The sequence below is a fragment of the Narcine bancroftii genome, chromosome 4 (genome assembly GCF_036971445.1).
Source record: "Narcine bancroftii isolate sNarBan1 chromosome 4, sNarBan1.hap1, whole genome shotgun sequence".
NCBI classification, from domain to species: domain Eukaryota; kingdom Metazoa; phylum Chordata; class Chondrichthyes; order Torpediniformes; family Narcinidae; genus Narcine; species Narcine bancroftii.
Window position 1 is genome coordinate 209,502,978 of NC_091472.1, and position 24,634 is coordinate 209,527,611.

Here is a 24,634-nt window from a genome sequence, read left to right on the forward strand (position 1 = left end):
TCCCCACTTCGCTGCACTGTTTCCCTCTTCGCTGCTCTGTTCCGCCTTCACTGCTCTGTTCTCCCCTACGCTGCTCTGTTTCCCCCTCCGCTGCACTGTTTCCCCCTCTGCTGCTCCGTTTCCGCTTCACTGCACTGTTCCCCCTTTCGCAACTCTGTTTCCCCATCTTGCTACTTTACTTCCTCTTCGCTGCTTTATTCCTCCCTTTGCTGCTAAATTCTCCCCCTTTGCTGCTAAATTCTCCCCCTTCGCAGCTATATTCTCCCCCATCGCGGCTATATTCTCCCCTTTGCTGCAACATTCTCCCCTTCACTGCTATATTTTCCCCGCTGCTTTATTCACCCCCTTCACTGCTTTATTCCCACCCTTTGCTAATTTATTCCTCATTGCTGCTTTATCCCCCCATTGCTGGTTTATTCCCCCTTTGCTGCTTTACTCCCCCCTTGCTGCTTTCTTTCCCCCCCACACTGCTTTCCTTCCCCTTCGCTGCTGTCTTCCCCCTTCGCTGCTCTCTTCCCCCTTCCCTGCTCTCTTCCCCCTTCGCTGCTCTCTTCCCCCTTCACTGCTCTCTTCCCCCTTCGCTGCTCTCTTCCCCCTTCACTGCTCTATTTCCCCCTTCGCTGCTCTATTTCCCCCTTCGCTGCTCTATTTCGCCCTTCACTGCTCTATTTCACCTTTGCTGCTTCAACCACCTTCGCTGCTTCAACCCCCTTCGCTGCTTCATCCCCCATTCGCTGCTTCATCCCCATTCGCTGCTTCATTCCCCATTCACTGCTTCATCCCCCATTTGCTGCTCCCTTCCCCCTTCGCTGCTCCCATCCCCCTTCGCTGTTCCCTTCCCCCTTTGCTGCTCCCTTCCCCCTTCGCTGCTCCCTTCCCCCTTCGCTGCTCCCTTCCCCCTTCGCTGCTCCCTTCCCCCTTCGCTGCTCCCTTCCCCCTTCGCTGCTCCCTTCCCCCTTCGCTGCTCCCTTCCCCCTTCGCTGCTCCCTTCCCCCTTCGCTGCTCCATTCCCCCTTCGCTGCTCTCTTCCCCCTTCGCTGCTCTCTTCCCCCCTTCGCTGCTCTATTCTCTTTCCCCCTTTCGCTGCTCTTTTCCCTCTTCGCAGCTTCATTTCCCTTTCGCTTCTTCATTTCCCCTTTGGTGCTATACGCGCTCCACTCGCTGTTCTATGCATCACCTTCGCTACTCGATGCACCCCTTCGCTGCTCGATTCTCCCACTTCGCTGCTCAATACACCCCCTTCGGTGCTCGATGCACCCCCTTCGCTGCACTATTGCCCCTTCGCTGCTCTATTCCCCCTTTAGCTGCTCTATTCCCTCTTCGCTGCTCTATTCCCCCTTTAGCTGCTCTATTCCCTCTTCGCTGCTCTGTTCCGCCTTCACTGCTCTGTTCTCCCCTACGCTGCTCTGTTTCCCCCTCCGCTGCACTGTTTCCCCCTCTGCTGCTCCGTTTCCGCTTCACTGCACTGTTCCCCCTTTCGCAACTCTGTTTCCCCATCTTGCTACTTTACTTCCTCTTCGCTGCTTTATTGCTCCCTTTGCTGCTAAATTCTCCCCCTTTGCTGCTATATTCTCCCCCTTTGCAGCTATATTCTCCCCCTTCGCTGCTATATTCTCCCCCATCGCGGCTATATTCTCCCCTTTGCTGCAACATTCTCCCCTTCACTGCTATATTCTCCCCGCTGCTTTATTCACCCCCTTCACTGCTTTATTCCCACCCCTTGCTAATTTATTCCTCATTGCTGCTTTATCCCCCCCATTGCTGGTTTATTCCCCCTTGCGGCTTTACTCCCCCCTTGCTGCTTTCTTTCCCCCCCCACACTGCTTTCCTTCCCCTTCGCTGCTGTCTTCCCCCTTCGCTGCTCTCTTCCCCCTTCCCTGCTCTCTTCCCCCTTCCCTGCTCTCTTCCCCCTTCGCTGCTCTCTTCCCCCTTCACTGCTCTCTTCCCCCTTCGCTGCTCTATTTCCCCCTTCGCTGCTCTATTTCCCCCTTCGCTGCTCTATTTTGCCCTTCGCTGCTCTATTTCACCTTTGCTGCTTCAACCACCTTCGCTGCTTCAACCCCCTTCGCTGCTTCAACCCCCTTCGCTGCTTCATCCCCCATTCGCTGCTTCATCCCCATTTGCTGCTTCATTCCCCATTCACTGCTTCATACCCCATTTGCTGCTTCCTTTCCCCTTCGCTGCTCTCTTCCACCTTCGGTGCTCCCTTACCCCTTCGCTGCTCCCTTCCCTCTTCACTGCTCCCTTTCCCCTTCGCTGGTCTCTTCCCCCTTCGCTGCTCTCTTCTCCCTTCACTGCTCTCTTCTCCCTTCGTTGCTCTCTTCCCCCTTCGCTGCTCTCTTCCCCCTTCGCTGCTCTCTTCCCCCTTCGCTGCTCTCTTCTCCCTTCGCTGCTCTCTTCCCCCTTCGCTGCTCTCTACCCCCTTCTCTGCTCTCTCACCCATCGCTGCTGCCTTCCCCCTTCGCTGCTTTCTTCCCCCTTCGCTGCTCCCTTCCCCCTTCACTGCTCCCTTCCCCCTTCGCTGCTCCCTTCCCCCTTCGCTGCTCCCTTCCCCCTTCGCTGCTCCCTTCCCCCTTCGCTGCTCTCTTTCCCCTTCGCTGCTCTCTTCCCCCTTCTCTGCTCTCTTCCCCTTCGCTGCTCTCTTCCCCTTCCCCCCTTCGCTGCTCTCCTCCTCCTCGCTGCTCCCTTCCCCCTTCGCTGCTCCCATCCCCTTCGCTGCTCCCTTCCCCCTTCGCTGTTCCCTTCCCCCTTCGCTGCTCCCTTCCCCCTTCGCTGCTCCCTTCCCCCTTCGCTGCTCCCTTCCCCCTTCGCTGCTCCCTTCCCCCTTCGCTGTTCCCTTCCCCCTTCGCTGCTCCCTTACCCCTTCGCTGCTCCATTCCCCCTTCGCTGCTCTCTTCCCCCTTCGCTGCTCTCTTCCCCCTTCGCTGCTCTCTTCCCCCCTACGCTGCTCTATTCCCCTTCCCCCTTTCGCTGCTCTTTTCCCTCTTCGCAGCTTCATTTCCCTTTCGCTTCTTCATTTCCCCTTTGGTGCTATACGCGCTCCCCTCGCTGTTCTATGCATCACCTTCGCTACTCGATGCACCCCTTCGCTGCTCGATGCTCCCACTTCGCTGCTAAATACACCACCTTCGGTGCTCGATGCATCCCCTTCGCTGCTCTATAGCCCCTTCGCTGCTCTATTCCCCCTTTAGCTGCTCTATTCCCTCTTCGCTGCTCTATTCCCCCCTTTGCTGCATCATCGCCCCTTCACTGCTCTATTAACACCCTTCACTGCTCTATTCTCCCTTTACTGCATTATTCCCCCCTTGCTGCTCTATTCCCCCCACCTTTCGCTGCTCTATTCCTTCCCCCTCACTGCTCTGTTCCTCCCCTTGGCTGCTCTGTTCCCGCCCCCCCCCATTTGCTGCTCTGTTCCCCACTTCGCTGCACTGTTTCCCTCTTCGCTGCTCTGTTCCGCCTTCACTGCTCTGTTCTCCCCTACGCTGCTCTGTTTCCCCCTCCGCTGCACTGTTTCCCCCTCTGCTGCTCCGTTTCCGCTTCACTGCACTGTTCCCCCTTTCGCAACTCTGTTTCCCCATCTTGCTACTTTACTTCCTCTTCGCTGCTTTATTCCTCCCTTTGCTGCAAAATTCTCCCCCTTTGCTGCTAAATTCTCCCCCTTCGCAGCTATATTCTCCCCCATCGCGGCTATATTCTCCCCTTTGCTGCAACATTCTCCCCTTCACTGCTATATTCTCCCCGCTGCTTTATTCACCCCCTTCACTGCTTTATTCCCACCCCTTGCTAATTTATTCCTCATTGCTGCTTTATCCCCCCATTGCTGGTTTATTCCCCCTTTGCTGCTTTACTCCCCCCTTGCTGCTTTCTTTCCCCCCCACACTGCTTTCCTTCCCCTTCGCTGCTGTCTTCCCCCTTCGCTGCTCTCTTCCCCCTTCACTGCTCTCTTCCCCCTTCGCTGCTCTCTTCCCCCTTCGCTGCTCTATTTCCCCCTTCGCTGCTCTATTTCCCCCTTCGCTGCTCTATTTCGCCCTTCGCTGCTCTATTTCACCTTTGCTGCTTCAACCACCTTCGCTGCTTCAACCCAATTCGCTGCTTCAACCCCCTTCGCTGCTTCATCCCCCATTCGCAGCTTCATCCCCCTTCGCTGCTCTCTTTCCCCTTCGCTGCTCTCTTCCCCCTTCGCTGCTCTCTTCCCCCTTCGCTGCTCTCTTCCCCCTTCACTGCTCTATTCCCCTTCCACCCTTCGCTGCTCTCCTCCTCCTCGCTGCTCCCTTCCCCCTTCGCTGCTCCCTTCGCCCTTCGCTGCTCCCTTCCCCCTTCGCTGCTCCCTTCCCCCTTCGCTGCTCCCTTCCCCCTTCGCTGCTCCCTTCCCCCTTCGCTGCTCTCTTCCCCTTTCGCTGCACCCTTCCCCCTTCGCTGCTCCCTTCCCCCTTCGCTGCTCCATTCCCCCTTCGCTGCTCTCTTCCCCCTTCGCTGCTCTCTTCCCCCTTCGCTGCTCTCTTCCCCCCTTCGCTGCTCTATTCCCCTTCCCCATTTCGCTGCTCTCTTCCCTCTTCGCAGCTTCATTTCCCTTTCGCTTCTTCATTTCCCCTTTGGTGCTATACGCGCTCCCCTCGCTGTTTTATGCATCACCTTCGCTACTCGATGCACCCCTTCGCTGCTCGATTCTCCCACTTCGCTGCTCAATACACCCCCTTCGCTGCTCGATGCACCCCCTTCACTGCTCTATTGCCCCTTCGCTGCTCTATTCCCCCTTTAGCTGCTCTATTCCCTCTTCGCTGCTCTATTCCCCCCTTTGCTGCATCATCGCCCCTTCACTGCTCTATTAACACCCTTCACTGCTCTATTCTCCCTTTACTGCATTATTCCCCCCTTGCTGCTCTATTCCCCCACCTTTCGCTGCTCTATTCCTTCCCCCTCACTGCTCTGTTCCTCCCCTTGGCTGCACTGTTCCCGCCCCCCCCCCATTTGCTGCTCTGTTCCCAACTTCGCTGCACTGTTTCCCTCTTCGCTGCTCTTATCCGCCTTCACTGCTCCGTTCTCCCCTACGCTGCTCTGTTTCCCCCTACACTGCACTGTTTCCCCACGTGCTGCTCTGTTTCCAATTCAATGCACTGTTCCTCCTTTCGCAACTCTGTTTCCCCATCTTGCTACTTTACTTCCTCTTCGCTGCTTTATTCCTCCCTTTGCTGCTAAATTATCCCCCTTCGCTGCTTTATTCCCCCTTCGCTGCTTTATTCCTCCCTTCGCTGCTAAATTCTCCCCCTTCGCTGCTAAATTCTCCCCCTTCGCTGCAACATTCTCCCCTTCACTGCTATATTCTCCCCGCTGCTTTATTCACCACTTCACTGCTTAATTCCCACCCCTTGCTGCTTTATTCCCAACCCTTGCTGCTCTATTCCCCACCCCTTGCTAATTTATTCCTCATTGTTGCTTTATCCCCCCATTGCTGCTTTATTCCCCCTTTGCTGCTCTGTTCCCCACTTCGCTGCACCTTTTCCCTCTTCGCTGCTCTTATCCGCCTTCACTGCTCCGTTCTACCCTACGCTGCTCTGTTTCCCCCTACGCTGCACTGTTTCCCCACGTGCTGCTCCGTTTCCACTTCACTGCACTGTTCCTCCTTTCGCAACTCTGTTTCCCCATCTTGCTACTTTACTTCCTCTTCGCTGCTCTATTCCCCCCTTTGCTGCATCATCGCCCCTTCACTGCTCTATTAACACCCTTCACTGCTCTATTCTCCCTTTACTGCATTATTCCCCCCTTGCTGCTCTATTCCCCCACCTTTCGCTGCTCTATTCCTTCCCCCTCACTGCTCTGTTCCTCCCCTTGGCTGCTCTGTTCCCGCCCCCCCCATTTGCTGCTCTGTTCCCCACTTCGCTGCACTGTTTCCCTCTTCGCTGCTCTGTTCCGCCTTCACTGCTCTGTTCTCCCCTACGCTGCTCTGTTTCCCCCTCCGCTGCACTGTTTCCCCCTCTGCTGCTCCGTTTCCGCTTCACTGCACTGTTCCCCCTTTCGCAACTCTGTTTCCCCATCTTGCTACTTTACTTCCTCTTCGCTGCTTTATTCCTCCCTTTGCTGCAAAATTCTCCCCCTTTGCTGCTAAATTCTCCCCCTTCGCAGCTATATTCTCCCCCATCGCGGCTATATTCTCCCCTTTGCTGCAACATTCTCCCCTTCACTGCTATATTCTCCCCGCTGCTTTATTCACCCCCTTCACTGCTTTATTCCCACCCCTTGCTAATTTATTCCTCATTGCTGCTTTATCCCCCCATTGCTGGTTTATTCCCCCTTTGCTGCTTTACTCCCCCCTTGCTGCTTTCTTTCCCCCCCACACTGCTTTCCTTCCCCTTCGCTGCTGTCTTCCCCCTTCGCTGCTCTCTTCCCCCTTCCCTGCTCTCTTCCCCCTTCGCTGCTCTCTTCCCCCTTCACTGCTCTCTTCCCCCTTCGCTGCTCTCTTCCCCCTTCGCTGCTCTATTTCCCCCTTCGCTGCTCTATTTCCCCCTTCGCTGCTCTATTTCGCCCTTCGCTGCTCTATTTCACCTTTGCTGCTTCAACCACCTTCGCTGCTTCAACCCAATTCGCTGCTTCAACCCCCTTCGCTGCTTCATCCCCCATTCGCAGCTTCATCCCCCTTCGCTGCTCTCTTTCCCCTTCGCTGCTCTCTTCCCCCTTCGCTGCTCTCTTCCCCCTTCGCTGCTCTCTTCCCCCTTCACTGCTCTATTCCCCTTCCACCCTTCGCTGCTCTCCTCCTCCTCGCTGCTCCCTTCCCCCTTCGCTGCTCCCTACGCCCTTCGCTGCTCCCTTCCCCCTTCGCTGCTCCCTTCCCCCTTCGCTGCTCCCTTCCCCCTTCGCTGCTCCCTTCCCCCTTCGCTGCTCTCTTCCCCTTTCGCTGCACCCTTCCCCCTTCGCTGCTCCCTTCCCCCTTCGCTGCTCCATTCCCCCTTCGCTGCTCTCTTCCCCCTTCGCTGCTCTCTTCCCCCTTCGCTGCTCTCTTCCCCCCTTCGCTGCTCTATTCCCCTTCCCCATTTCGCTGCTCTCTTCGCTCTTCGCAGCTTCATTTCCCTTTCGCTTCTTCATTTCCCCTTTGGTGCTATACGCGCTCCCCTCGCTGTTTTATGCATCACCTTCGCTACTCGATGCACCCCTTCGCTGCTCGATTCTCCCACTTCGCTGCTCAATACACCCCCTTCGCTGCTCGATGCACCCCCTTCACTGCTCTATTGCCCCTTCGCTGCTCTATTCCCCCTTTAGCTGCTCTATTCCCTCTTCGCTGCTCTATTCCCCCCTTTGCTGCATCATCGCCCCTTCACTGCTCTATTAACACCCTTCACTGCTCTATTCTCCCTTTACTGCATTATTCCCCCCTTGCTGCTCTATTCCCCCACCTTTCGCTGCTCTATTCCTTCCCCCTCACTGCTCTGTTCCTCCCCTTGGCTGCACTGTTCCCGCCCCCCCCCCCCATTTGCTGCTCTGTTCCCAACTTCGCTGCACTGTTTCCCTCTTCGCTGCTCTTATCCGCCTTCACTGCTCCGTTCTCCCCTACGCTGCTCTGTTTCCCCCTACACTGCACTGTTTCCCCACGTGCTGCTCTGTTTCCAATTCAATGCACTGTTCCTCCTTTCGCAACTCTGTTTCGCCATCTTGCTACTTTACTTCCTCTTCGCTGCTTTATTCCTCCCTTTGCTGCTAAATTATCCCCCTTCGCTGCTTTATTCCCCCTTCGCTGCTTTATTCCTCCCTTCGCTGCTAAATTCTCCCCCTTCGCTGCTAAATTCTCCCCCTTCGCTGCAACATTCTCCCCTTCACTGCTATATTCTCCCCGCTGCTTTATTCACCACTTCACTGCTTAATTCCCACCCCTTGCTGCTTTATTCCCAACCCTTGCTGCTCTATTCCCCACCCCTTGCTAATTTATTCCTCATTGTTGCTTTATCCCCCCATTGCTGCTTTATTCCCCCTTTGCTGCTCTGTTCCCCACTTCGCTGCACTGTTTCCCTCTTCGCTGCTCTTATCCGCCTTCACTGCTCCGTTCTACCCTACGCTGCTCTGTTTCCCCCTACGCTGCACTGTTTCCCCACGTGCTAATCCGTTTCCACTTCACTGCACTGTTCCTCCTTTCGCAACTCTGTTTCCCCATCTTGCTACTTTACTTCCTCTTCGCTGCTCTATTCCCCCCTTTGCTGCATCATCGCCCCTTCACTGCTCTATTAACACCCTTCACTGCTCTATTCTCCCTTTACTGCATTATTCCCCCCTTGCTGCTCTATTCCCCCACCTTTCGCTGCTCTATTCCTTCCCCCTCACTGCTCTGTTCCTCCCCTTGGCTGCTCTGTTCCCGCCCCCCCCATTTGCTGCTCTGTTCCCCACTTCGCTGCACTGTTTCCCTCTTCGCTGCTCTGTTCCGCCTTCACTGCTCTGTTCTCCCCTACGCTGCTCTGTTTCCCCCTCCGCTGCACTGTTTCCCCCTCTGCTGCTCCGTTTCCGCTTCACTGCACTGTTCCCCCTTTCGCAACTCTGTTTCCCCATCTTGCTACTTTACTTCCTCTTCGCTGCTTTATTCCTCCCTTTGCTGCTAAATTCTTCCCCTTTGCTGCTAAATTCTCCCCCTTCGCAGCTATATTCTCCCCCATCGCGGCTATATTCTCCCCTTTGCTGCAACATTCTCCCCTTCACTGCTATATTCTCCCCGCTGCTTTATTCACCCCCTTCACTGCTTTATTCCCACCCTTTGCTAATTTATTCCTCATTGCTGCTTTATACCCCCATTGCTGGTTTATTCCCCCTTTGCTGCTTTACTCCCCCCTTGCTGCTTTCTTTCCCCCCCACACTGCTTTCCTTCCCCTTCGCTGCTGTCTTCCCCCTTCGCTGCTCTCTTCCCCCTTCCCTGCTCTCTTCCCCCTTCGCTGCTCTCTTCCCCCTTCACTGCTCTCTTCCCCCTTCGCTGCTCTCTTCCCCCGTCACTGCTCTATTTCCCCCTTCGCTGCTCTATTTCCCCCTTCGCTGCTCTATTTCGCCCTTCGCTGCTCTATTTCACATTTGCTGCTTCAACCACCTTCGCTGCTTCAACCCCCTTCGCTGCTTCATCCCCCATTCGCTGCTTCATCCCCATTCGCTGCTTCATTCCCCATTCACTGCTTCATCCCCCATTTGCTGCTCCCTTCCCCCTTCGCTGCTCCCATCCCCCTTCGCTGTTCCCTTGCCCCTTCGCTGCTCCCTTCCCCCTTCGCTGCTCCCTTCCCCCTTCGCTGCTCCCTTCCCCCTTCGCTGCTCCCTTCCCCCTTCGCTGCTCCCTTCCCCCTTCGCTGCTCCCTTCCCCCTTCGCTGCTCCCTTCCCCCTTCGCTGCTCCATTCCCCCTTCGCTGCTCTCTTCCCCCTTCGCTGCTCTCTTCCCCCCTTCGCTGCTCTATTCCCTTTCCCCCTTTCGCTGCTCTTTTCCCTCTTCGCAGCTTCATTTCCCTTTCGCTTCTTCATTTCCCCTTTGGTGCTATACGCGCTCCCCTCGCTGTTCTATGCATCACCTTCGCTACTCGATGCACCCCTTTGCTGCTCGATTCTCCCACTTCGCTGCTCAATACACCCCCTTCGGTGCTCGATGCACCCCCTTCGCTGCTCTATTGCCCCTTCGCTGCTCTATTCCCCCTTTAGCTGCTCTATTCCCTCTTCGCTGCTCTATTCCCCCTTTAGCTGCTCTATTCCCTCTTCGCTGCTCTATTCCCCCCTTTGCTGCATCATCGCCCCTTCACTGCTCTATTAACACCCTTCACTGCTCAATTCTCCCTTTACTGCATTATTCCCCCCTTGCTGCTCTATTCCCCCACCTTTCGCTACTCTATTCCTTCCCCCTCACTGCTCTGTTCCTCCCCTTGGCTGCTCTGTTCCCGCTCCCCCCCACATTTGCTGCTCTGTTCCCCACTTCGCTGCACTGTTTCCCTCTTCGCTGCTCTTATCCGCCTTCACTGCTCCGTTCTCCCCTACGCTGCTCTGTTTCCCCCTCCGCTGCACTGTTTCCCCCTCTGCTGCTCCGTTTCCACTTCACTGCACTGTTCCTCCTTTCGCAACTCTGTTTCCCCATCTTGCTACTTTACTTCCTCTTCGCTGCTTTATTGCTCCCTTTGCTGCTAAATTCTCCCCCTTTGCTGCTATATTCTCCCCCTTTGCAGCTATATTCTCCCCCTTCGCTGCTATATTCTCCCCCATCGCGGCTATATTCTCCCCTTTGCTGCAACATTCTCCCCTTCACTGCTATATTCTCCCCGCTGCTTTATTCACCCCCTTCACTGCTTTATTCCCACCCCTTGCTAATTTATTCCTCATTGCTGCTTTATCCCCCCATTGCTGGTTTATTCCCCCTTGCGGCTTTACTCCCCCCTTGCTGCTTTCTTTCCCCCCCACACTGCTTTCCTTCCCCTTCGCTGCTGTCTTCCCCCTTCGCTGCTCTCTTCCCCCTTCCCTGCTCTCTTCCCCCTTCCCTTCTCTCTTCCCCCTTCGCTGCTCTCTTCCCCCTTCACTGCTCTCTTCCCCCTTCGCTGCTCTATTTCCCCCTTCGCTGCTCTATTTCCCCCTTCGCTGCTCTATTTCGCCCTTCGCTGCTCTATTTCACCTTTGCTGCTTCAACCACCTTCGCTGCTTCAACCCCCTTCGCTGCTTCAACCCCCTTCGCTGCTTCATTCCCCATTCGCTGCTTCATCCTTATTCGCTGCTTCATTCCCCATTCACTGCTTCATCCCCCATTTGCTGCATCCTTTCCCCTTCGCTGCTCTATTCCGCCTTCGCTGCTCTCTTCCACCTTCGGTGCTCCCTTACCCCTTCGCTGCTCCCTTCCCCCTTCACTGCTCCCTTCCCCCTTCGCTGGTCTCTTCCCCCTTCGCTGCTCTCTTCTCCCTTCGCTGCTCTCTTCTCCCTTCGTTGCTCTCTTCCCCCTTCGCTGCTCTCTTACCCCTTCGCTGCTCTCTTCCCCCTTCGCTGCTCTCTTCTCCCTTCGCTGCTCTCTTCCCCGTTCGCTGCTCTCTTCCTCCTTCTCTGCTCTCTTCCCCCATCGCTGCTGCCTTCCCCCTTCGCTGCTTCCTTCCCCCTTCGCTGCTCCCTTCCCCCTTTGCTGCTCCCTTCCCCCTTCGCTGCTCCCTTCCCCCTTCGCTGCTCCCTTCCCCCTTCGCTGCTCTCTTCCCCCTTCGCTGCTCTCTTTCCCCTTCGCTGCTCTCTTCCCCTTCGCTGCTCTCTTCCCCCTTCGCTGCTCTCTTCCCTCCTTCACTGCTCTATTCCCCTTCCCCCCTTCGCTGCTCTCCTCCTCCTCGCTGCTCCCTTCCCCCTTCGCTGCTCCCTTCCCCCTTCGCTGCTCCCTTCCCCCTTCGCTGCTCCCTTCCCCCTTCGCTGCTCTCTTCCCCTTCGCTGCTCCCTTTCCCCTTCGCTGCTCCCTTCCCCCTTCGCTGCTCCCTTCCCCCTTCGCTGCTCCATTCCCCCTTCGCTGCTCTCTTCCCCCTTCGCTGCTCTCTTCCCCCTTCGCTGCTCTCTTCCCCCCTTCGCTGCTCTAATCCCCATCCCCCTTTCGCTGCTCTCTTCCCTCTTCGCAGCTTCATTTCCCTTTCGCTTCTTCATTTCCCCTTTGGTGCTATACGCGCTGCCCTCGCTGTTCTATGCATCACCTTCGCTACCCGATGCACCCCTTCGCTGCTCGATTCTCCCACTTCGCTGCTCAATACACCCGCTTCGCTGCTCGATGCACCCCCTTCGATGCTCTATTGCCCCTTCGCTGCTCTATTCCCCCTTGAGCTGCTCTATTCCCTCTTTGCTGCTCTATTCCCCCCTTTGCTGCGTGATCGCCCCTTCACTGCTCTATTAACACCCTTCACTGCTCTATTCCCCCTTTACTGCTCTATTCCCCCATTGCTGCTCTATTCCCCGCACCTTTCGCTGCTCTATTCCTTCCCCCTCACTGCTCTGTTCCTCCCCTTGGCTGCTCTGTTCCCGCCACCCCCGCCATTTGCTGCTCTGTTCCACACTTCGCAGCACTGTTTCCCTCTTCGCTGCACTGTTCCGCCTTCACTGCTCTGTTCTCCCCTACACTGCTCTGTTTTCACCTCCGCTCCACGGTTCCCCCCTCTGCTGCTCCGTTTCTGCTACACTGCACTGTTCCCCCTTTTGCAACTCTGTTTCCCCATCTTGCTACTTTACTTCCTCTTCGCTGCTTTATTCCTCCCTTTGCTGCTAAATTCTCCCCCTTCGTGGCTATTTTCCCCCTCTTCGCGGCTATATTCTCCCCCATCATGGCGATACTCTCGCCTTCACTACTTTATTCCCCCTTCGCTGCTTTATTCCTCACTTTGCTGCTAAATTCTCCCCCTTCGCTGCAACATTCTCCCCTTCACTGCTATATTCTCCCCGCTGCTTTATTCACCCCCTTCACTGCTTTATTCCCACCCCTTGCTGCTTTATTCCCAACCCTTGCTGCTTTATTCCCCACCCCTTTCTAATTTATTCCTCATTGCTGCTTTATCCCCCCATTGCTGCTTTATTCCCCCTTTGCTGCTTTACTCCAACTTTGCTGCTTTCTTTCCCCCCCACACTGCTTTCCTTCCTCTTCGCTGCTGTCTTCCCCCTTCGCTGCTCTCTTCCCCCTTCCCTGCTCTCTTCCCCTTTCGCTGCTCTCTTCCCCCTTCGCTGCTCTATTTCACCCTTCGCTGCTCTATTTCACCCTTCGCTGTTCTATTTCACCTTTGCTGCTTCAAACACCTTCGCTGCTTCAACGCCCTTCGCTGCTTCAACCCCCTTCGCTGCTTCATCCCCCATTCGCTGCTTCATCCCCATTCGCTGCTTCATTCCCCATTCGCTGCTTCATTCCCCATTCATTGCTTCATCCCCCATTTGATGCTTCCTTTCCCCTTCGCTGCTCTATTCCGCCTTCGCTGCTCTCTTCCACCTTCGCTGTTTCCTTCCCCCTTCGCTGGTCTCTTCCCCCTTCTCTGCTCTCTTCTCCCTTCGACGCTCTCTTCCCCCTTCGCTGCTCTCTTCCCCCTTCGCTGCTCTCTTCTCCCTTCGCTGCTCTCTTCCCCCTTCGCTGCTCTCATCCCCCTTCGCTGCTCTCTTCCCCCATCGCTGCTGCCTTCCCCCTTCGCTGCTCCCTTCCCCCTTCGCTGCTCCCTTCCCTCTTCGCTGCTTCAACCCCCTTCGCTGCTCCCTTCCCCCTTCGCTGCTCCCTTCCCCATTCGCTGCTCCCTTCCCCCTACGCTGCTCCCTTCCCCCATTTGCTGCTTCCTTTCCCCTTCGCTGCTCTATTTCACCCTTCGCTGTTCTATTTCACCTTTGCTGCTTCAACCAGCTTCGCTGCTCCCTTCCCCCTTCGCTGGTCTCTTCCTCCTTCGCTGCTCTCTTCTCCCTTCGCTGCTCTCTTCTCCCTTCGTTGCTCTCATCCCACTTCGCTGCTCTCTTCCCCCTTCGCTGCTCTCTTCCCCCTTCGCTGCTCTCTTCTCCCTTCGCTGCTGTCTTCCCCCTTCGCTGCTCTCTTCCCCCATCGCTGCTGCCTTTCCCCTTTTCTGCTCCCTTCCCCCTTCGCTGCTCCCTTCCCTCTTCGCTGCTTCAACCCCCTTCGCTGCTCTCTTCCCCTTCGCTTCTCTCTTTCCCGTTCACTGCTCTCTTCCCCCTTCGCTGCTCTCTTCCCCCTTCGCTGCTCTCTTCCCCGCTTCGCTGCTCTATTCCCCTTCCCCCCTTCGCTGCTCTCCTCCCCCTCGCTGCTCCCTTCCCCCTTCGCTACTCCCTCCCCCTTCGCTGCTCCCTTCCCCTTCTCTGCTCCCTTCCCCCTTCGCTGCTCCCTTCCCCCTTCGCTGCTCTCTACCACTTTCGCTGCTCCCTTCCCCCTTCGCTGCTCTCTTCCCCCTTCGCTGCTCTCTTCCCCCTTCGCTGCTCTCTTCCCCCCTTCGCTGCTCTATTCTCCCCCATCGTGGCTATATTCTCCCCTTTGCTGCAACATTCTCCCCTTCACTGCTATATTCTCCCCGCTGCTTTATTCACCCCCTTCACTGCTTTATTCCCACCCCTTGCTAATTTATTCCTCATTGCTGCTTTATCCCCCCATTGCTGGTTTATTCCCCCTTGCGGCTTTACTCCCCCCTTGCTGCTTTCTTTCCCCCCCACACTGCTTTCCTTCCCCTTCGCAGCTGTCTTCCCCCTTCGCTGCTCTCTTCCCCCTTCCCTGCTCTCTTCCCCCTTCCCTGCTCTCTTCCCCCTTCGCTGCTCTCTTCCCCCTTCACTGCTCTCTTCCCCCTTCGCTGCTCTATTTCCCCCTTCGCTGCTCTATTTCCCCCTTCGCTGCTCTATTTCACCCTTCGCTGCTCTATTTCACCTTTGCTGCTTCAACCACCTTCGCTGCTTCAACCCCCTTCGCTGCTTCAACCCCCTTCGCTGCTTCATTCCCCATTCGCTGCTTCATCCCCATTCGCTGCTTCATTCCCCATTCACTGCTTCATCCCCCCTTTGCTGCTCCCTTCCCCCTTCGCTGCTCCCTTCCCCCTTCGCTGCTCCCTTCCCCCTTCGCTGCTCTCTTCCCCCTTCGCTGCTCTCTTTCCCCTTCGCTGCTCTCTTCCCCTTCGCTGCTCTCTTCCCCTTCGCTGCTCTCTTCCCCCTTCGCTGCTCTCTTCCCTCCTTCACTGCTCTATTCCCCTTCCCCCCTTCGCTGCTCTCCTCCTCCTCGCTGCTCCCTTCCCCCTTCGCTGCTCCCTTCCCCCTTCGCTGCTCCCTTCCCCCTTCGCTGCTCCCTTCCCCTTCGCTGCTCCCTTCCCCCTTCGCTGCTCCCTTCCCCCTTCGCTGCTCCCTTCCCCCTTCGCTGCTCCATTCCCCCTTCGCTGCTCTCTTCCCCCTTCGCTGCTCTCTTCCCCCTTCGCTGCTCTCTTCCCCCCTTCGCTGCTCTATTCCCCATCCCCCTTTCGCTGCTCTCTTCCCTCTTCGCAGCTTCATTTCCCTTTCGCTTCTTCATTTCCCCTTTGGTGCTATACGCGCTGCCCTCGCTGTTCTATGCATCACCTTCGCTACTCGATGCACCCCTTAGCTGCTCGATTCTCCCACTTCGCTGCTGAATACACCCGCTTCGCTGCTCGATGCACCCCCTTCGATGCTCTATTGCCCCTTCGCTGCTCTATTCCCCCTTGAGCTGCTCTATTCCCTCTTCGCTGCTCTATTCCCCCCTTTGCTGCATGATCGCCCCTTCACTGCTCTATTAACACCCTTCACTGCTCTATTCCCCCTTTACTGCTCTATTCCCCCATTGCTGCTCTATTCCCCGCACCTTTCGCTGCTCTATTCCTTCCCCCTCACTGCTCTGTTCCTCCCCTTGGCTGCTCTGTTCCCGCCACCCCCGCCATTTGCTGCTCTGTTCCCCACTTCGCAGCACTGTTTCCCTCTTCGCTGCACTGTTCCGCCTTCACTGCTCTGTTCTCCCCTACGCTGCTCTGTTTTCACCTCCGCTCCACGGTTCCCCCTTCTGCTGCTCCGTTTCTGCTACACTGCACTGTTCCCCCTTTTGCAACTCTGTTTCCCCATCTTGCTACTTTACTTCCTCTTCGCTGCTTTATTCCTCCCTTTGCTGCTAAATTCTCCCCCTTCGTGGCTATTTTCTCCCTCTTCGCGGCTATATTCTCCCCCATCATGGCGATACTCTCCCCTTCACTACTTTATTCCCCCTTCGCTGCTTTATGCCTCACTTTGCTGCTAAATTCTCCCCCTTCGCTGCAACATTCTCCCCTTCACTGCTATATTCTCCCCGCTGCTTTATTCACCCCCTTCACTGCTTTATTCCCACCCCTTGCTGCTTTATTCCCAACCCTTGCTGCTTTATTCCCCACCCCTTTCTAATTTATCCTCATTGCTGCTTTATCCCCCCATTGCTGCTTTATTCCCCCTTTGCTGCTTTACTCCACCTTTGCTGCTTTCTTTCCCCCCCACACTGCTTTCCTTCCTCTTCGCTGCTGTCTTCCCCCTTCGCTGCTCTCTTCCCCCTTCCCTGCTCTCTTCCCCTTTCGCTGCTCTCTTCCCCCTTCGCTGCTCTATTTCACCCTTCGCTGCTCTATTTCACCCTTCGCTGTTCTATTTCACCTTTGCTGCTTCAGACACCTTCGCTGCTTCAACCCCCTTCGCTGCTTCAACCCCCTTCGCTGCTTCATACCCCATTCGCTGCTTCATCCCCATTCGCTGCTTCATTCCCCATTCGCTGCTTCATTCCCCATTCATTGCTTCATCCCCCATTTGATGCTTCCTTTCCCCTTCGCTGCTATCTTCCCCCATCGCTGCAGCCTTTCCCCTTCGCTGCTCCCTTCCCCCTTCGCTGCTCCCTTCCCTCTTCGCTGCTTCAACCCCCTTCGCTGCTCTCTTCCCCTTCGCTTCTCTCTTTCCCGTTCACTGCTCTCTTCCCCCTTCGCTGCTCTCTTCCCCCTTCGCTGCTCTCTTCCCCGCTTCGCTGCTCTATTCCCCTTCCCCCCTTCGCTGCTCTCCTCCCCCTCGCTGCTCCCTTCCCCCTTCGCTACTCCCTCCCCCTTCGCTGCTCCCTTCCCCCTTCTCTGCTCCCTTCCCCCTTCGCTGCTCCCTTCCCCCTTCGCTGCTCTCTTCCCCCTTCGCTGCTCCCTTCCCCCTTCGCTGCTCTCTTCCCCCTTCGCTGCTCTCTTCCCCCTTCGCTGCTCTCTTACCCCCTTCGCTGCTCTATTCTCCCCCATCGCGGCTATATTCTCCCCTTTGCTGCAACATTCTCCCCTTCACTGCTATATTCTCCCCGCTGCTTTATTCACCCCCTTCACTGCTTTATTCCCACCCCTTGCTAATTTATTCCTCATTGCTGCTTTATCCCCCCATTGCTGGTTTATTCCCCCTTGCGGCTTTACTCCCCCCTTGCTGCTTTCTTTCCCCCCCACACTGCTTTCCTTCCCCTTCGCTGCTGTCTTCCCCCTTTGCTGCTCTCTTCCCCCTTCCCTGCTCTCTTCCCCCTTCCCTGCTCTCTTCCCCCTTCGCTGCTCTTTTCCCCCTTCACTGCTCTCTTCCCCCTTCGCTGCTCTATTTCCCCCTTCGCTGCACTATTTCCCCCTTCGCTGCTCTATTTCGCCCTTCGCTGCTCTATTTCACCTTTGCTGCTTCAACCACCTTCGCTGCTTCAACCCCCTTCGCTGCTTCAACCCCCTTCGCTGCTTCATTCCCCATTCGCTGCTTCATCCCCATTCGCTGCTTCATTCCCCATTCACTGCTTCATCCCCCATTTGCTGCTTCCTTTCCCCTTCGCTGCTCTATTCCGCCTTCGCTGCTCTATTCCACCTTCGGTGCTCCCTTACCCCTTCGCTGCTCCCTTCCCCCTTCACTGCTCCCTTCCCCCTTCGCTGCTCTCTTCTCCCTTCGCTGCTCTCTTCTCCCTTCGTTGCTCTCTTCCCCCTTCGCTGCTCTCTTCCCCCTTCGCTGCTCTCTTCCCCCTTCGCTGCTCTCTTCGCTGCTCTCTTCCCCGTTCGCTGCTCTCTTCCTCCTTCTCTGCTCTCTTCCCCCATCGCTGCTGCCTTCCCCCTTCGCTGCTTCCTTCCCCCTTCGCTGCTCCCTTCCCCCTTTGCTGCTCCCTTCCTCCTTCGCTGCTCCCTTCCCCCTTCGCTGCTCCCTTCCCCCTTTGCTGCTCCCTTCCTCCTTCGCTGCTCTCTTCCCCCCTTCGCTGCTCTATTCTCCCCCATCGTGGCTATATTCTCCCCTTTGCTGCAACATTCTCCCCTTCACTGCTATATTCTCCCCGCTGCTTTATTCACCCCCTTCACTGCTTTATTCCCACCCCTTGCTAATTTATTCCTCATTGCTGCTTTATCCCCCCATTGCTGGTTTATTCCCCCTTGCGGCTTTACTCCCCCCTTGCTGCTTTCTTTCCCCCCCACACTGCTTTCCTTCCCCTTCGCAGCTGTCTTCCCCCTTCGCTGCTCTCTTCCCCCTTCCCTGCTCTCTTCCCCCTTCCCTGCTCTCTTCCCCCTTCGCTGCTCTCTTCCCCCTTCACTGCTCTCTTCCCCCTTCGCTGCTCTATTTCCCCCTTCGCTGCTCTATTTCCCCCTTCGCTGCTCTATTTCACCCTTCGCTGCTCTATTTCACCTTTGCTGCTTCAACCACCTTCGCTGCTTCAACCCCCTTCGCTGCTTCAACCCCCTTCGCTGCTTCATTCCCCATTCGCTGCTTCATCCCCATTCGCTGCTTCATTCCCCATTCACTGCTTCATCCCCCCTTTGCTGCTCCCTTCCCCCTTCGCTGCTCCCTTCCCCCTTCGCTGCTCCCTTCCCCCTTCGCTGCTCTCTTCCCCCTTCGCTGCTCTCTTTCCCCTTCGCTGCTCTCTTCCCCTTCGCTGCTCTCTTCCCCTTCGCTGCTCTCTTCCCCCTTCGCTGCTCTCTTCCCTCCTTCACTGCTCTATTCCCCTTCCCCCCTTCGCTGCTCTCCTCCTCCTCGCTGCTCCCTTCCCCCTTCGCTGCTCCCTTCCCCCTTCGCTGCTCCCTTCCCCCTTCGCTGCTCCCTTCCCCTTCGCTGCTCCCTTCCCCCTTCGCTGCTCCCTTCCCCCTTCGCTGCTCCCTTCCCCCTTCGCTGCTCCATTCCCCCTTCGCTGCTCTCTTCCCCCTTCGCTGCTCTCTTCCCCCTTCGCTGCTCTCTTCCCCCCTTCGCTGCTCTATTCCCCATCCCCCTTTCGCTGCTCTCTTCCCTCTTCGCAGCTTCATTTCCCTTTCGCTTCTTCATTTCCCCTTTGGTGCTATACGCGCTGCCCTCGCTGTTCTATGCATCACCTTCGCTACTCGATGCACCCCTTAGCTGCTCGATTCTCCCACTTCGCTGCTGAATACACCCGCTTCGCTGCTCGATGCACCCCCTTCGATGCTCTATTGCCCCTTCGCTGCTCTATTCCCCCTTGAGCTGCTCTATTCCCTCTTCGCTGCTCTATTCCCCCCTTTGCTGCATGATCGCCCCTTCACTGCTCTATTAACACCCTTCACTGCTCTATTCCCCCTTTACTGCTCTATTCCCCCATTGCTGCTCTATTCCCCGCACCTTTCGCTGCTCTATTCCTTCCCCCTCACTGCTCTGTTCCTCCCCTTGGCTGCTCTGTTCCCGCCACCCCCGCCATTTGCTGCTCTGTTCCCCACTTCGCAGCACTGTTTCCCTCTTCGCTGCACTGTTCCGCCTTCACTGCTCTGTTCTCCCCTACGCTGCTCTGTTTTCACCTCCGCTCCACGGTTCCCCCTTCTGCTGCTCCGTTTCTGCTACACTGCACTGTTCCCCCTTTTGCAACTCTGTTTCCCCATCTTGCTACTTTACTTCCTCTTCGCTGCTTTATTCCTCCCTTTGCTGCTAAATTCTCCCCCTTCGTGGCTATTTTCTCCCTCTTCGCGGCTATATTCTCCCCCATCATGGCGATACTCTCCCCTTCACTACTTTATTCCCCCTTCGCTGCTTTATGCCTCACTTTGCTGCTAAATTCTCCCCCTTCGCTGCAACATTCTCCCCTTCACTGCTATATTCTCCCCGCTGCTTTATTCACCCCCTTCACTGCTTTATTCCCACCCCTTGCTGCTTTATTCCCAACCCTTGCTGCTTTATTCCCCACCCCTTTCTAATTTATCCTCATTGCTGCTTTATCCCCCCATTGCTGCTTTATTCCCCCTTTGCTGCTTTACTCCACCTTTGCTGCTTTCTTTCCCCCCCACACTGCTTTCCTTCCTCTTCGCTGCTGTCTTCCCCCTTCGCTGCTCTCTTCCCCCTTCCCTGCTCTCTTCCCCTTTCGCTGCTCTCTTCCCCCTTCGCTGCTCTATTTCACCCTTCGCTGCTCTATTTCACCCTTCGCTGTTCTATTTCACCTTTGCTGCTTCAGACACCTTCGCTGCTTCAACCCCCTTCGCTGCTTCAACCCCCTTCGCTGCTTCATACCCCATTCGCTGCTTCATCCCCATTCGCTGCTTCATTCCCCATTCGCTGCTTCATTCCCCATTCATTGCTTCATCCCCCATTTGATGCTTCCTTTCCCCTTCGCTGCTATCTTCCCCCATCGCTGCAGCCTTTCCCCTTCGCTGCTCCCTTCCCCCTTCGCTGCTCCCTTCCCTCTTCGCTGCTTCAACCCCCTTCGCTGCTCTCTTCCCCTTCGCTTCTCTCTTTCCCGTTCACTGCTCTCTTCCCCCTTCGCTGCTCTCTTCCCCCTTCGCTGCTCTCTTCCCCGCTTCGCTGCTCTATTCCCCTTCCCCCCTTCGCTGCTCTCCTCCCCCTCGCTGCTCCCTTCCCCCTTCGCTACTCCCTCCCCCTTCGCTGCTCCCTTCCCCCTTCTCTGCTCCCTTCCCCCTTCGCTGCTCCCTTCCCCCTTCGCTGCTCTCTTCCCCCTTCGCTGCTCCCTTCCCCCTTCGCTGCTCTCTTCCCCCTTCGCTGCTCTCTTCCCCCTTCGCTGCTCTCTTACCCCCTTCGCTGCTCTATTCTCCCCCATCGCGGCTATATTCTCCCCTTTGCTGCAACATTCTCCCCTTCACTGCTATATTCTCCCCGCTGCTTTATTCACCCCCTTCACTGCTTTATTCCCACCCCTTGCTAATTTATTCCTCATTGCTGCTTTATCCCCCCATTGCTGGTTTATTCCCCCTTGCGGCTTTACTCCCCCCTTGCTGCTTTCTTTCCCCCCCACACTGCTTTCCTTCCCCTTCGCTGCTGTCTTCCCCCTTTGCTGCTCTCTTCCCCCTTCCCTGCTCTCTTCCCCCTTCCCTGCTCTCTTCCCCCTTCGCTGCTCTTTTCCCCCTTCACTGCTCTCTTCCCCCTTCGCTGCTCTATTTCCCCCTTCGCTGCACTATTTCCCCCTTCGCTGCTCTATTTCGCCCTTCGCTGCTCTATTTCACCTTTGCTGCTTCAACCACCTTCGCTGCTTCAACCCCCTTCGCTGCTTCAACCCCCTTCGCTGCTTCATTCCCCATTCGCTGCTTCATCCCCATTCGCTGCTTCATTCCCCATTCACTGCTTCATCCCCCATTTGCTGCTTCCTTTCCCCTTCGCTGCTCTATTCCGCCTTCGCTGCTCTATTCCACCTTCGGTGCTCCCTTACCCCTTCGCTGCTCCCTTCCCCCTTCACTGCTCCCTTCCCCCTTCGCTGCTCTCTTCTCCCTTCGCTGCTCTCTTCTCCCTTCGTTGCTCTCTTCCCCCTTCGCTGCTCTCTTCCCCCTTCGCTGCTCTCTTCCCCCTTCGCTGCTCTCTTCGCTGCTCTCTTCCCCGTTCGCTGCTCTCTTCCTCCTTCTCTGCTCTCTTCCCCCATCGCTGCTGCCTTCCCCCTTCGCTGCTTCCTTCCCCCTTCGCTGCTCCCTTCCCCCTTTGCTGCTCCCTTCCTCCTTCGCTGCTCCCTTCCCCCTTCGCTGCTCCCTTCCCCCTTTGCTGCTCCCTTCCTCCTTCGCTGCTCTCTTCCCCCCTTCGCTGCTCTATTCTCCCCCATCGTGGCTATATTCTCCCCTTTGCTGCAACATTCTCCCCTTCACTGCTATATTCTCCCCGCTGCTTTATTCACCCCCTTCACTGCTTTATTCCCACCCCTTGCTAATTTATTCCTCATTGCTGCTTTATCCCCCCATTGCTGGTTTATTCCCCCTTGCGGCTTTACTCCCCCCTTGCTGCTTTCTTTCCCCCCCACACTGCTTTCCTTCCCCTTCGCAGCTGTCTTCCCCCTTCGCTGCTCTCTTCCCCCTTCCCTGCTCTCTTCCCCCTTCCCTGCTCTCTTCCCCCTTCGCTGCTCTCTTCCCCCTTCACTGCTCTCTTCCCCCTTCGCTGCTCTATTTCCCCCTTCGCTGCTCTATTTCCCCCTTCGCTGCTCTATTTCACCCTTCGCTGCTCTATTTCACCTTTGCTGCTTCAACCACCTTCGCTGCTTCAACCCCCTTCGCTGCTTCAACCCCCTTCGCTGCTTCATTCCCCATTCGCTGCTTCATCCCCATTCGCTGCTTCATTCCCCATTCACTGCTTCATCCCCCCTTTGCTGCTCCCTTCCCCCTTCGCTGCTCCCTTCCCCCTTCGCTGCTCCCTTCCCCCTTCGCTGCTCTCTTCCCCCTTCGCTGCTCTCTTTCCCCTTCGCTGCTCTCTTCCCCTTCGCTGCTCTCTTCCCCTTCGCTGCTCTCTTCCCCCTTCGCTGCTCTCTTCCCTCCTTCACTGCTCTATTCCCCTTCCCCCCTTCGCTGCTCTCCTCCTCCTCGCTGCTCCCTTCCCCCTTCGCTGCTCCCTTCCCCCTTCGCTGCTCCCTTCCCCCTTCGCTGCTCCCTTCCCCTTCGCTGCTCCCTTCCCCCTTCGCTGCTCCCTTCCCCCTTCGCTGCTCCCTTCCCCCTTCGCTGCTCCATTCCCCCTTCGCTGCTCTCTTCCCCCTTCGCTGCTCTCTTCCCCCTTCGCTGCTCTCTTCCCCCCTTCGCTGCTCTATTCCCCATCCCCCTTTCGCTGCTCTCTTCCCTCTTCGCAGCTTCATTTCCCTTTCGCTTCTTCATTTCCCCTTTGGTGCTATACGCGCTGCCCTCGCTGTTCTATGCATCACCTTCGCTACTCGATGCACCCCTTAGCTGCTCGATTCTCCCACTTCGCTGCTGAATACACCCGCTTCGCTGCTCGATGCACCCCCTTCGATGCTCTATTGCCCCTTCGCTGCTCTATTCCCCCTTGAGCTGCTCTATTCCCTCTTCGCTGCTCTATTCCCCCCTTTGCTGCATGATCGCCCCTTCACTGCTCTATTAACACCCTTCACTGCTCTATTCCCCCTTTACTGCTCTATTCCCCCATTGCTGCTCTATTCCCCGCACCTTTCGCTGCTCTATTCCTTCCCCCTCACTGCTCTGTTCCTCCCCTTGGCTGCTCTGTTCCCGCCACCCCCGCCATTTGCTGCTCTGTTCCCCACTTCGCAGCACTGTTTCCCTCTTCGCTGCACTGTTCCGCCTTCACTGCTCTGTTCTCCCCTACGCTGCTCTGTTTTCACCTCCGCTCCACGGTTCCCCCTTCTGCTGCTCCGTTTCTGCTACACTGCACTGTTCCCCCTTTTGCAACTCTGTTTCCCCATCTTGCTACTTTACTTCCTCTTCGCTGCTTTATTCCTCCCTTTGCTGCTAAATTCTCCCCCTTCGTGGCTATTTTCTCCCTCTTCGCGGCTATATTCTCCCCCATCATGGCGATACTCTCCCCTTCACTACTTTATTCCCCCTTCGCTGCTTTATGCCTCACTTTGCTGCTAAATTCTCCCCCTTCGCTGCAACATTCTCCCCTTCACTGCTATATTCTCCCCGCTGCTTTATTCACCCCCTTCACTGCTTTATTCCCACCCCTTGCTGCTTTATTCCCAACCCTTGCTGCTTTATTCCCCACCCCTTTCTAATTTATCCTCATTGCTGCTTTATCCCCCCATTGCTGCTTTATTCCCCCTTTGCTGCTTTACTCCACCTTTGCTGCTTTCTTTCCCCCCCACACTGCTTTCCTTCCTCTTCGCTGCTGTCTTCCCCCTTCGCTGCTCTCTTCCCCCTTCCCTGCTCTCTTCCCCTTTCGCTGCTCTCTTCCCCCTTCGCTGCTCTATTTCACCCTTCGCTGCTCTATTTCACCCTTCGCTGTTCTATTTCACCTTTGCTGCTTCAGACACCTTCGCTGCTTCAACCCCCTTCGCTGCTTCAACCCCCTTCGCTGCTTCATACCCCATTCGCTGCTTCATCCCCATTCGCTGCTTCATTCCCCATTCGCTGCTTCATTCCCCATTCATTGCTTCATCCCCCATTTGATGCTTCCTTTCCCCTTCGCTGCTATCTTCCCCCATCGCTGCAGCCTTTCCCCTTCGCTGCTCCCTTCCCCCTTCGCTGCTCCCTTCCCTCTTCGCTGCTTCAACCCCCTTCGCTGCTCTCTTCCCCTTCGCTTCTCTCTTTCCCGTTCACTGCTCTCTTCCCCCTTCGCTGCTCTCTTCCCCCTTCGCTGCTCTCTTCCCCGCTTCGCTGCTCTATTCCCCTTCCCCCCTTCGCTGCTCTCCTCCCCCTCGCTGCTCCCTTCCCCCTTCGCTACTCCCTCCCCCTTCGCTGCTCCCTTCCCCCTTCTCTGCTCCCTTCCCCCTTCGCTGCTCCCTTCCCCCTTCGCTGCTCTCTTCCCCCTTCGCTGCTCCCTTCCCCCTTCGCTGCTCTCTTCCCCCTTCGCTGCTCTCTTCCCCCTTCGCTGCTCTCTTACCCCCTTCGCTGCTCTATTCTCCCCCATCGCGGCTATATTCTCCCCTTTGCTGCAACATTCTCCCCTTCACTGCTATATTCTCCCCGCTGCTTTATTCACCCCCTTCACTGCTTTATTCCCACCCCTTGCTAATTTATTCCTCATTGCTGCTTTATCCCCCCATTGCTGGTTTATTCCCCCTTGCGGCTTTACTCCCCCCTTGCTGCTTTCTTTCCCCCCCACACTGCTTTCCTTCCCCTTCGCTGCTGTCTTCCCCCTTTGCTGCTCTCTTCCCCCTTCCCTGCTCTCTTCCCCCTTCCCTGCTCTCTTCCCCCTTCGCTGCTCTTTTCCCCCTTCACTGCTCTCTTCCCCCTTCGCTGCTCTATTTCCCCCTTCGCTGCACTATTTCCCCCTTCGCTGCTCTATTTCGCCCTTCGCTGCTCTATTTCACCTTTGCTGCTTCAACCACCTTCGCTGCTTCAACCCCCTTCGC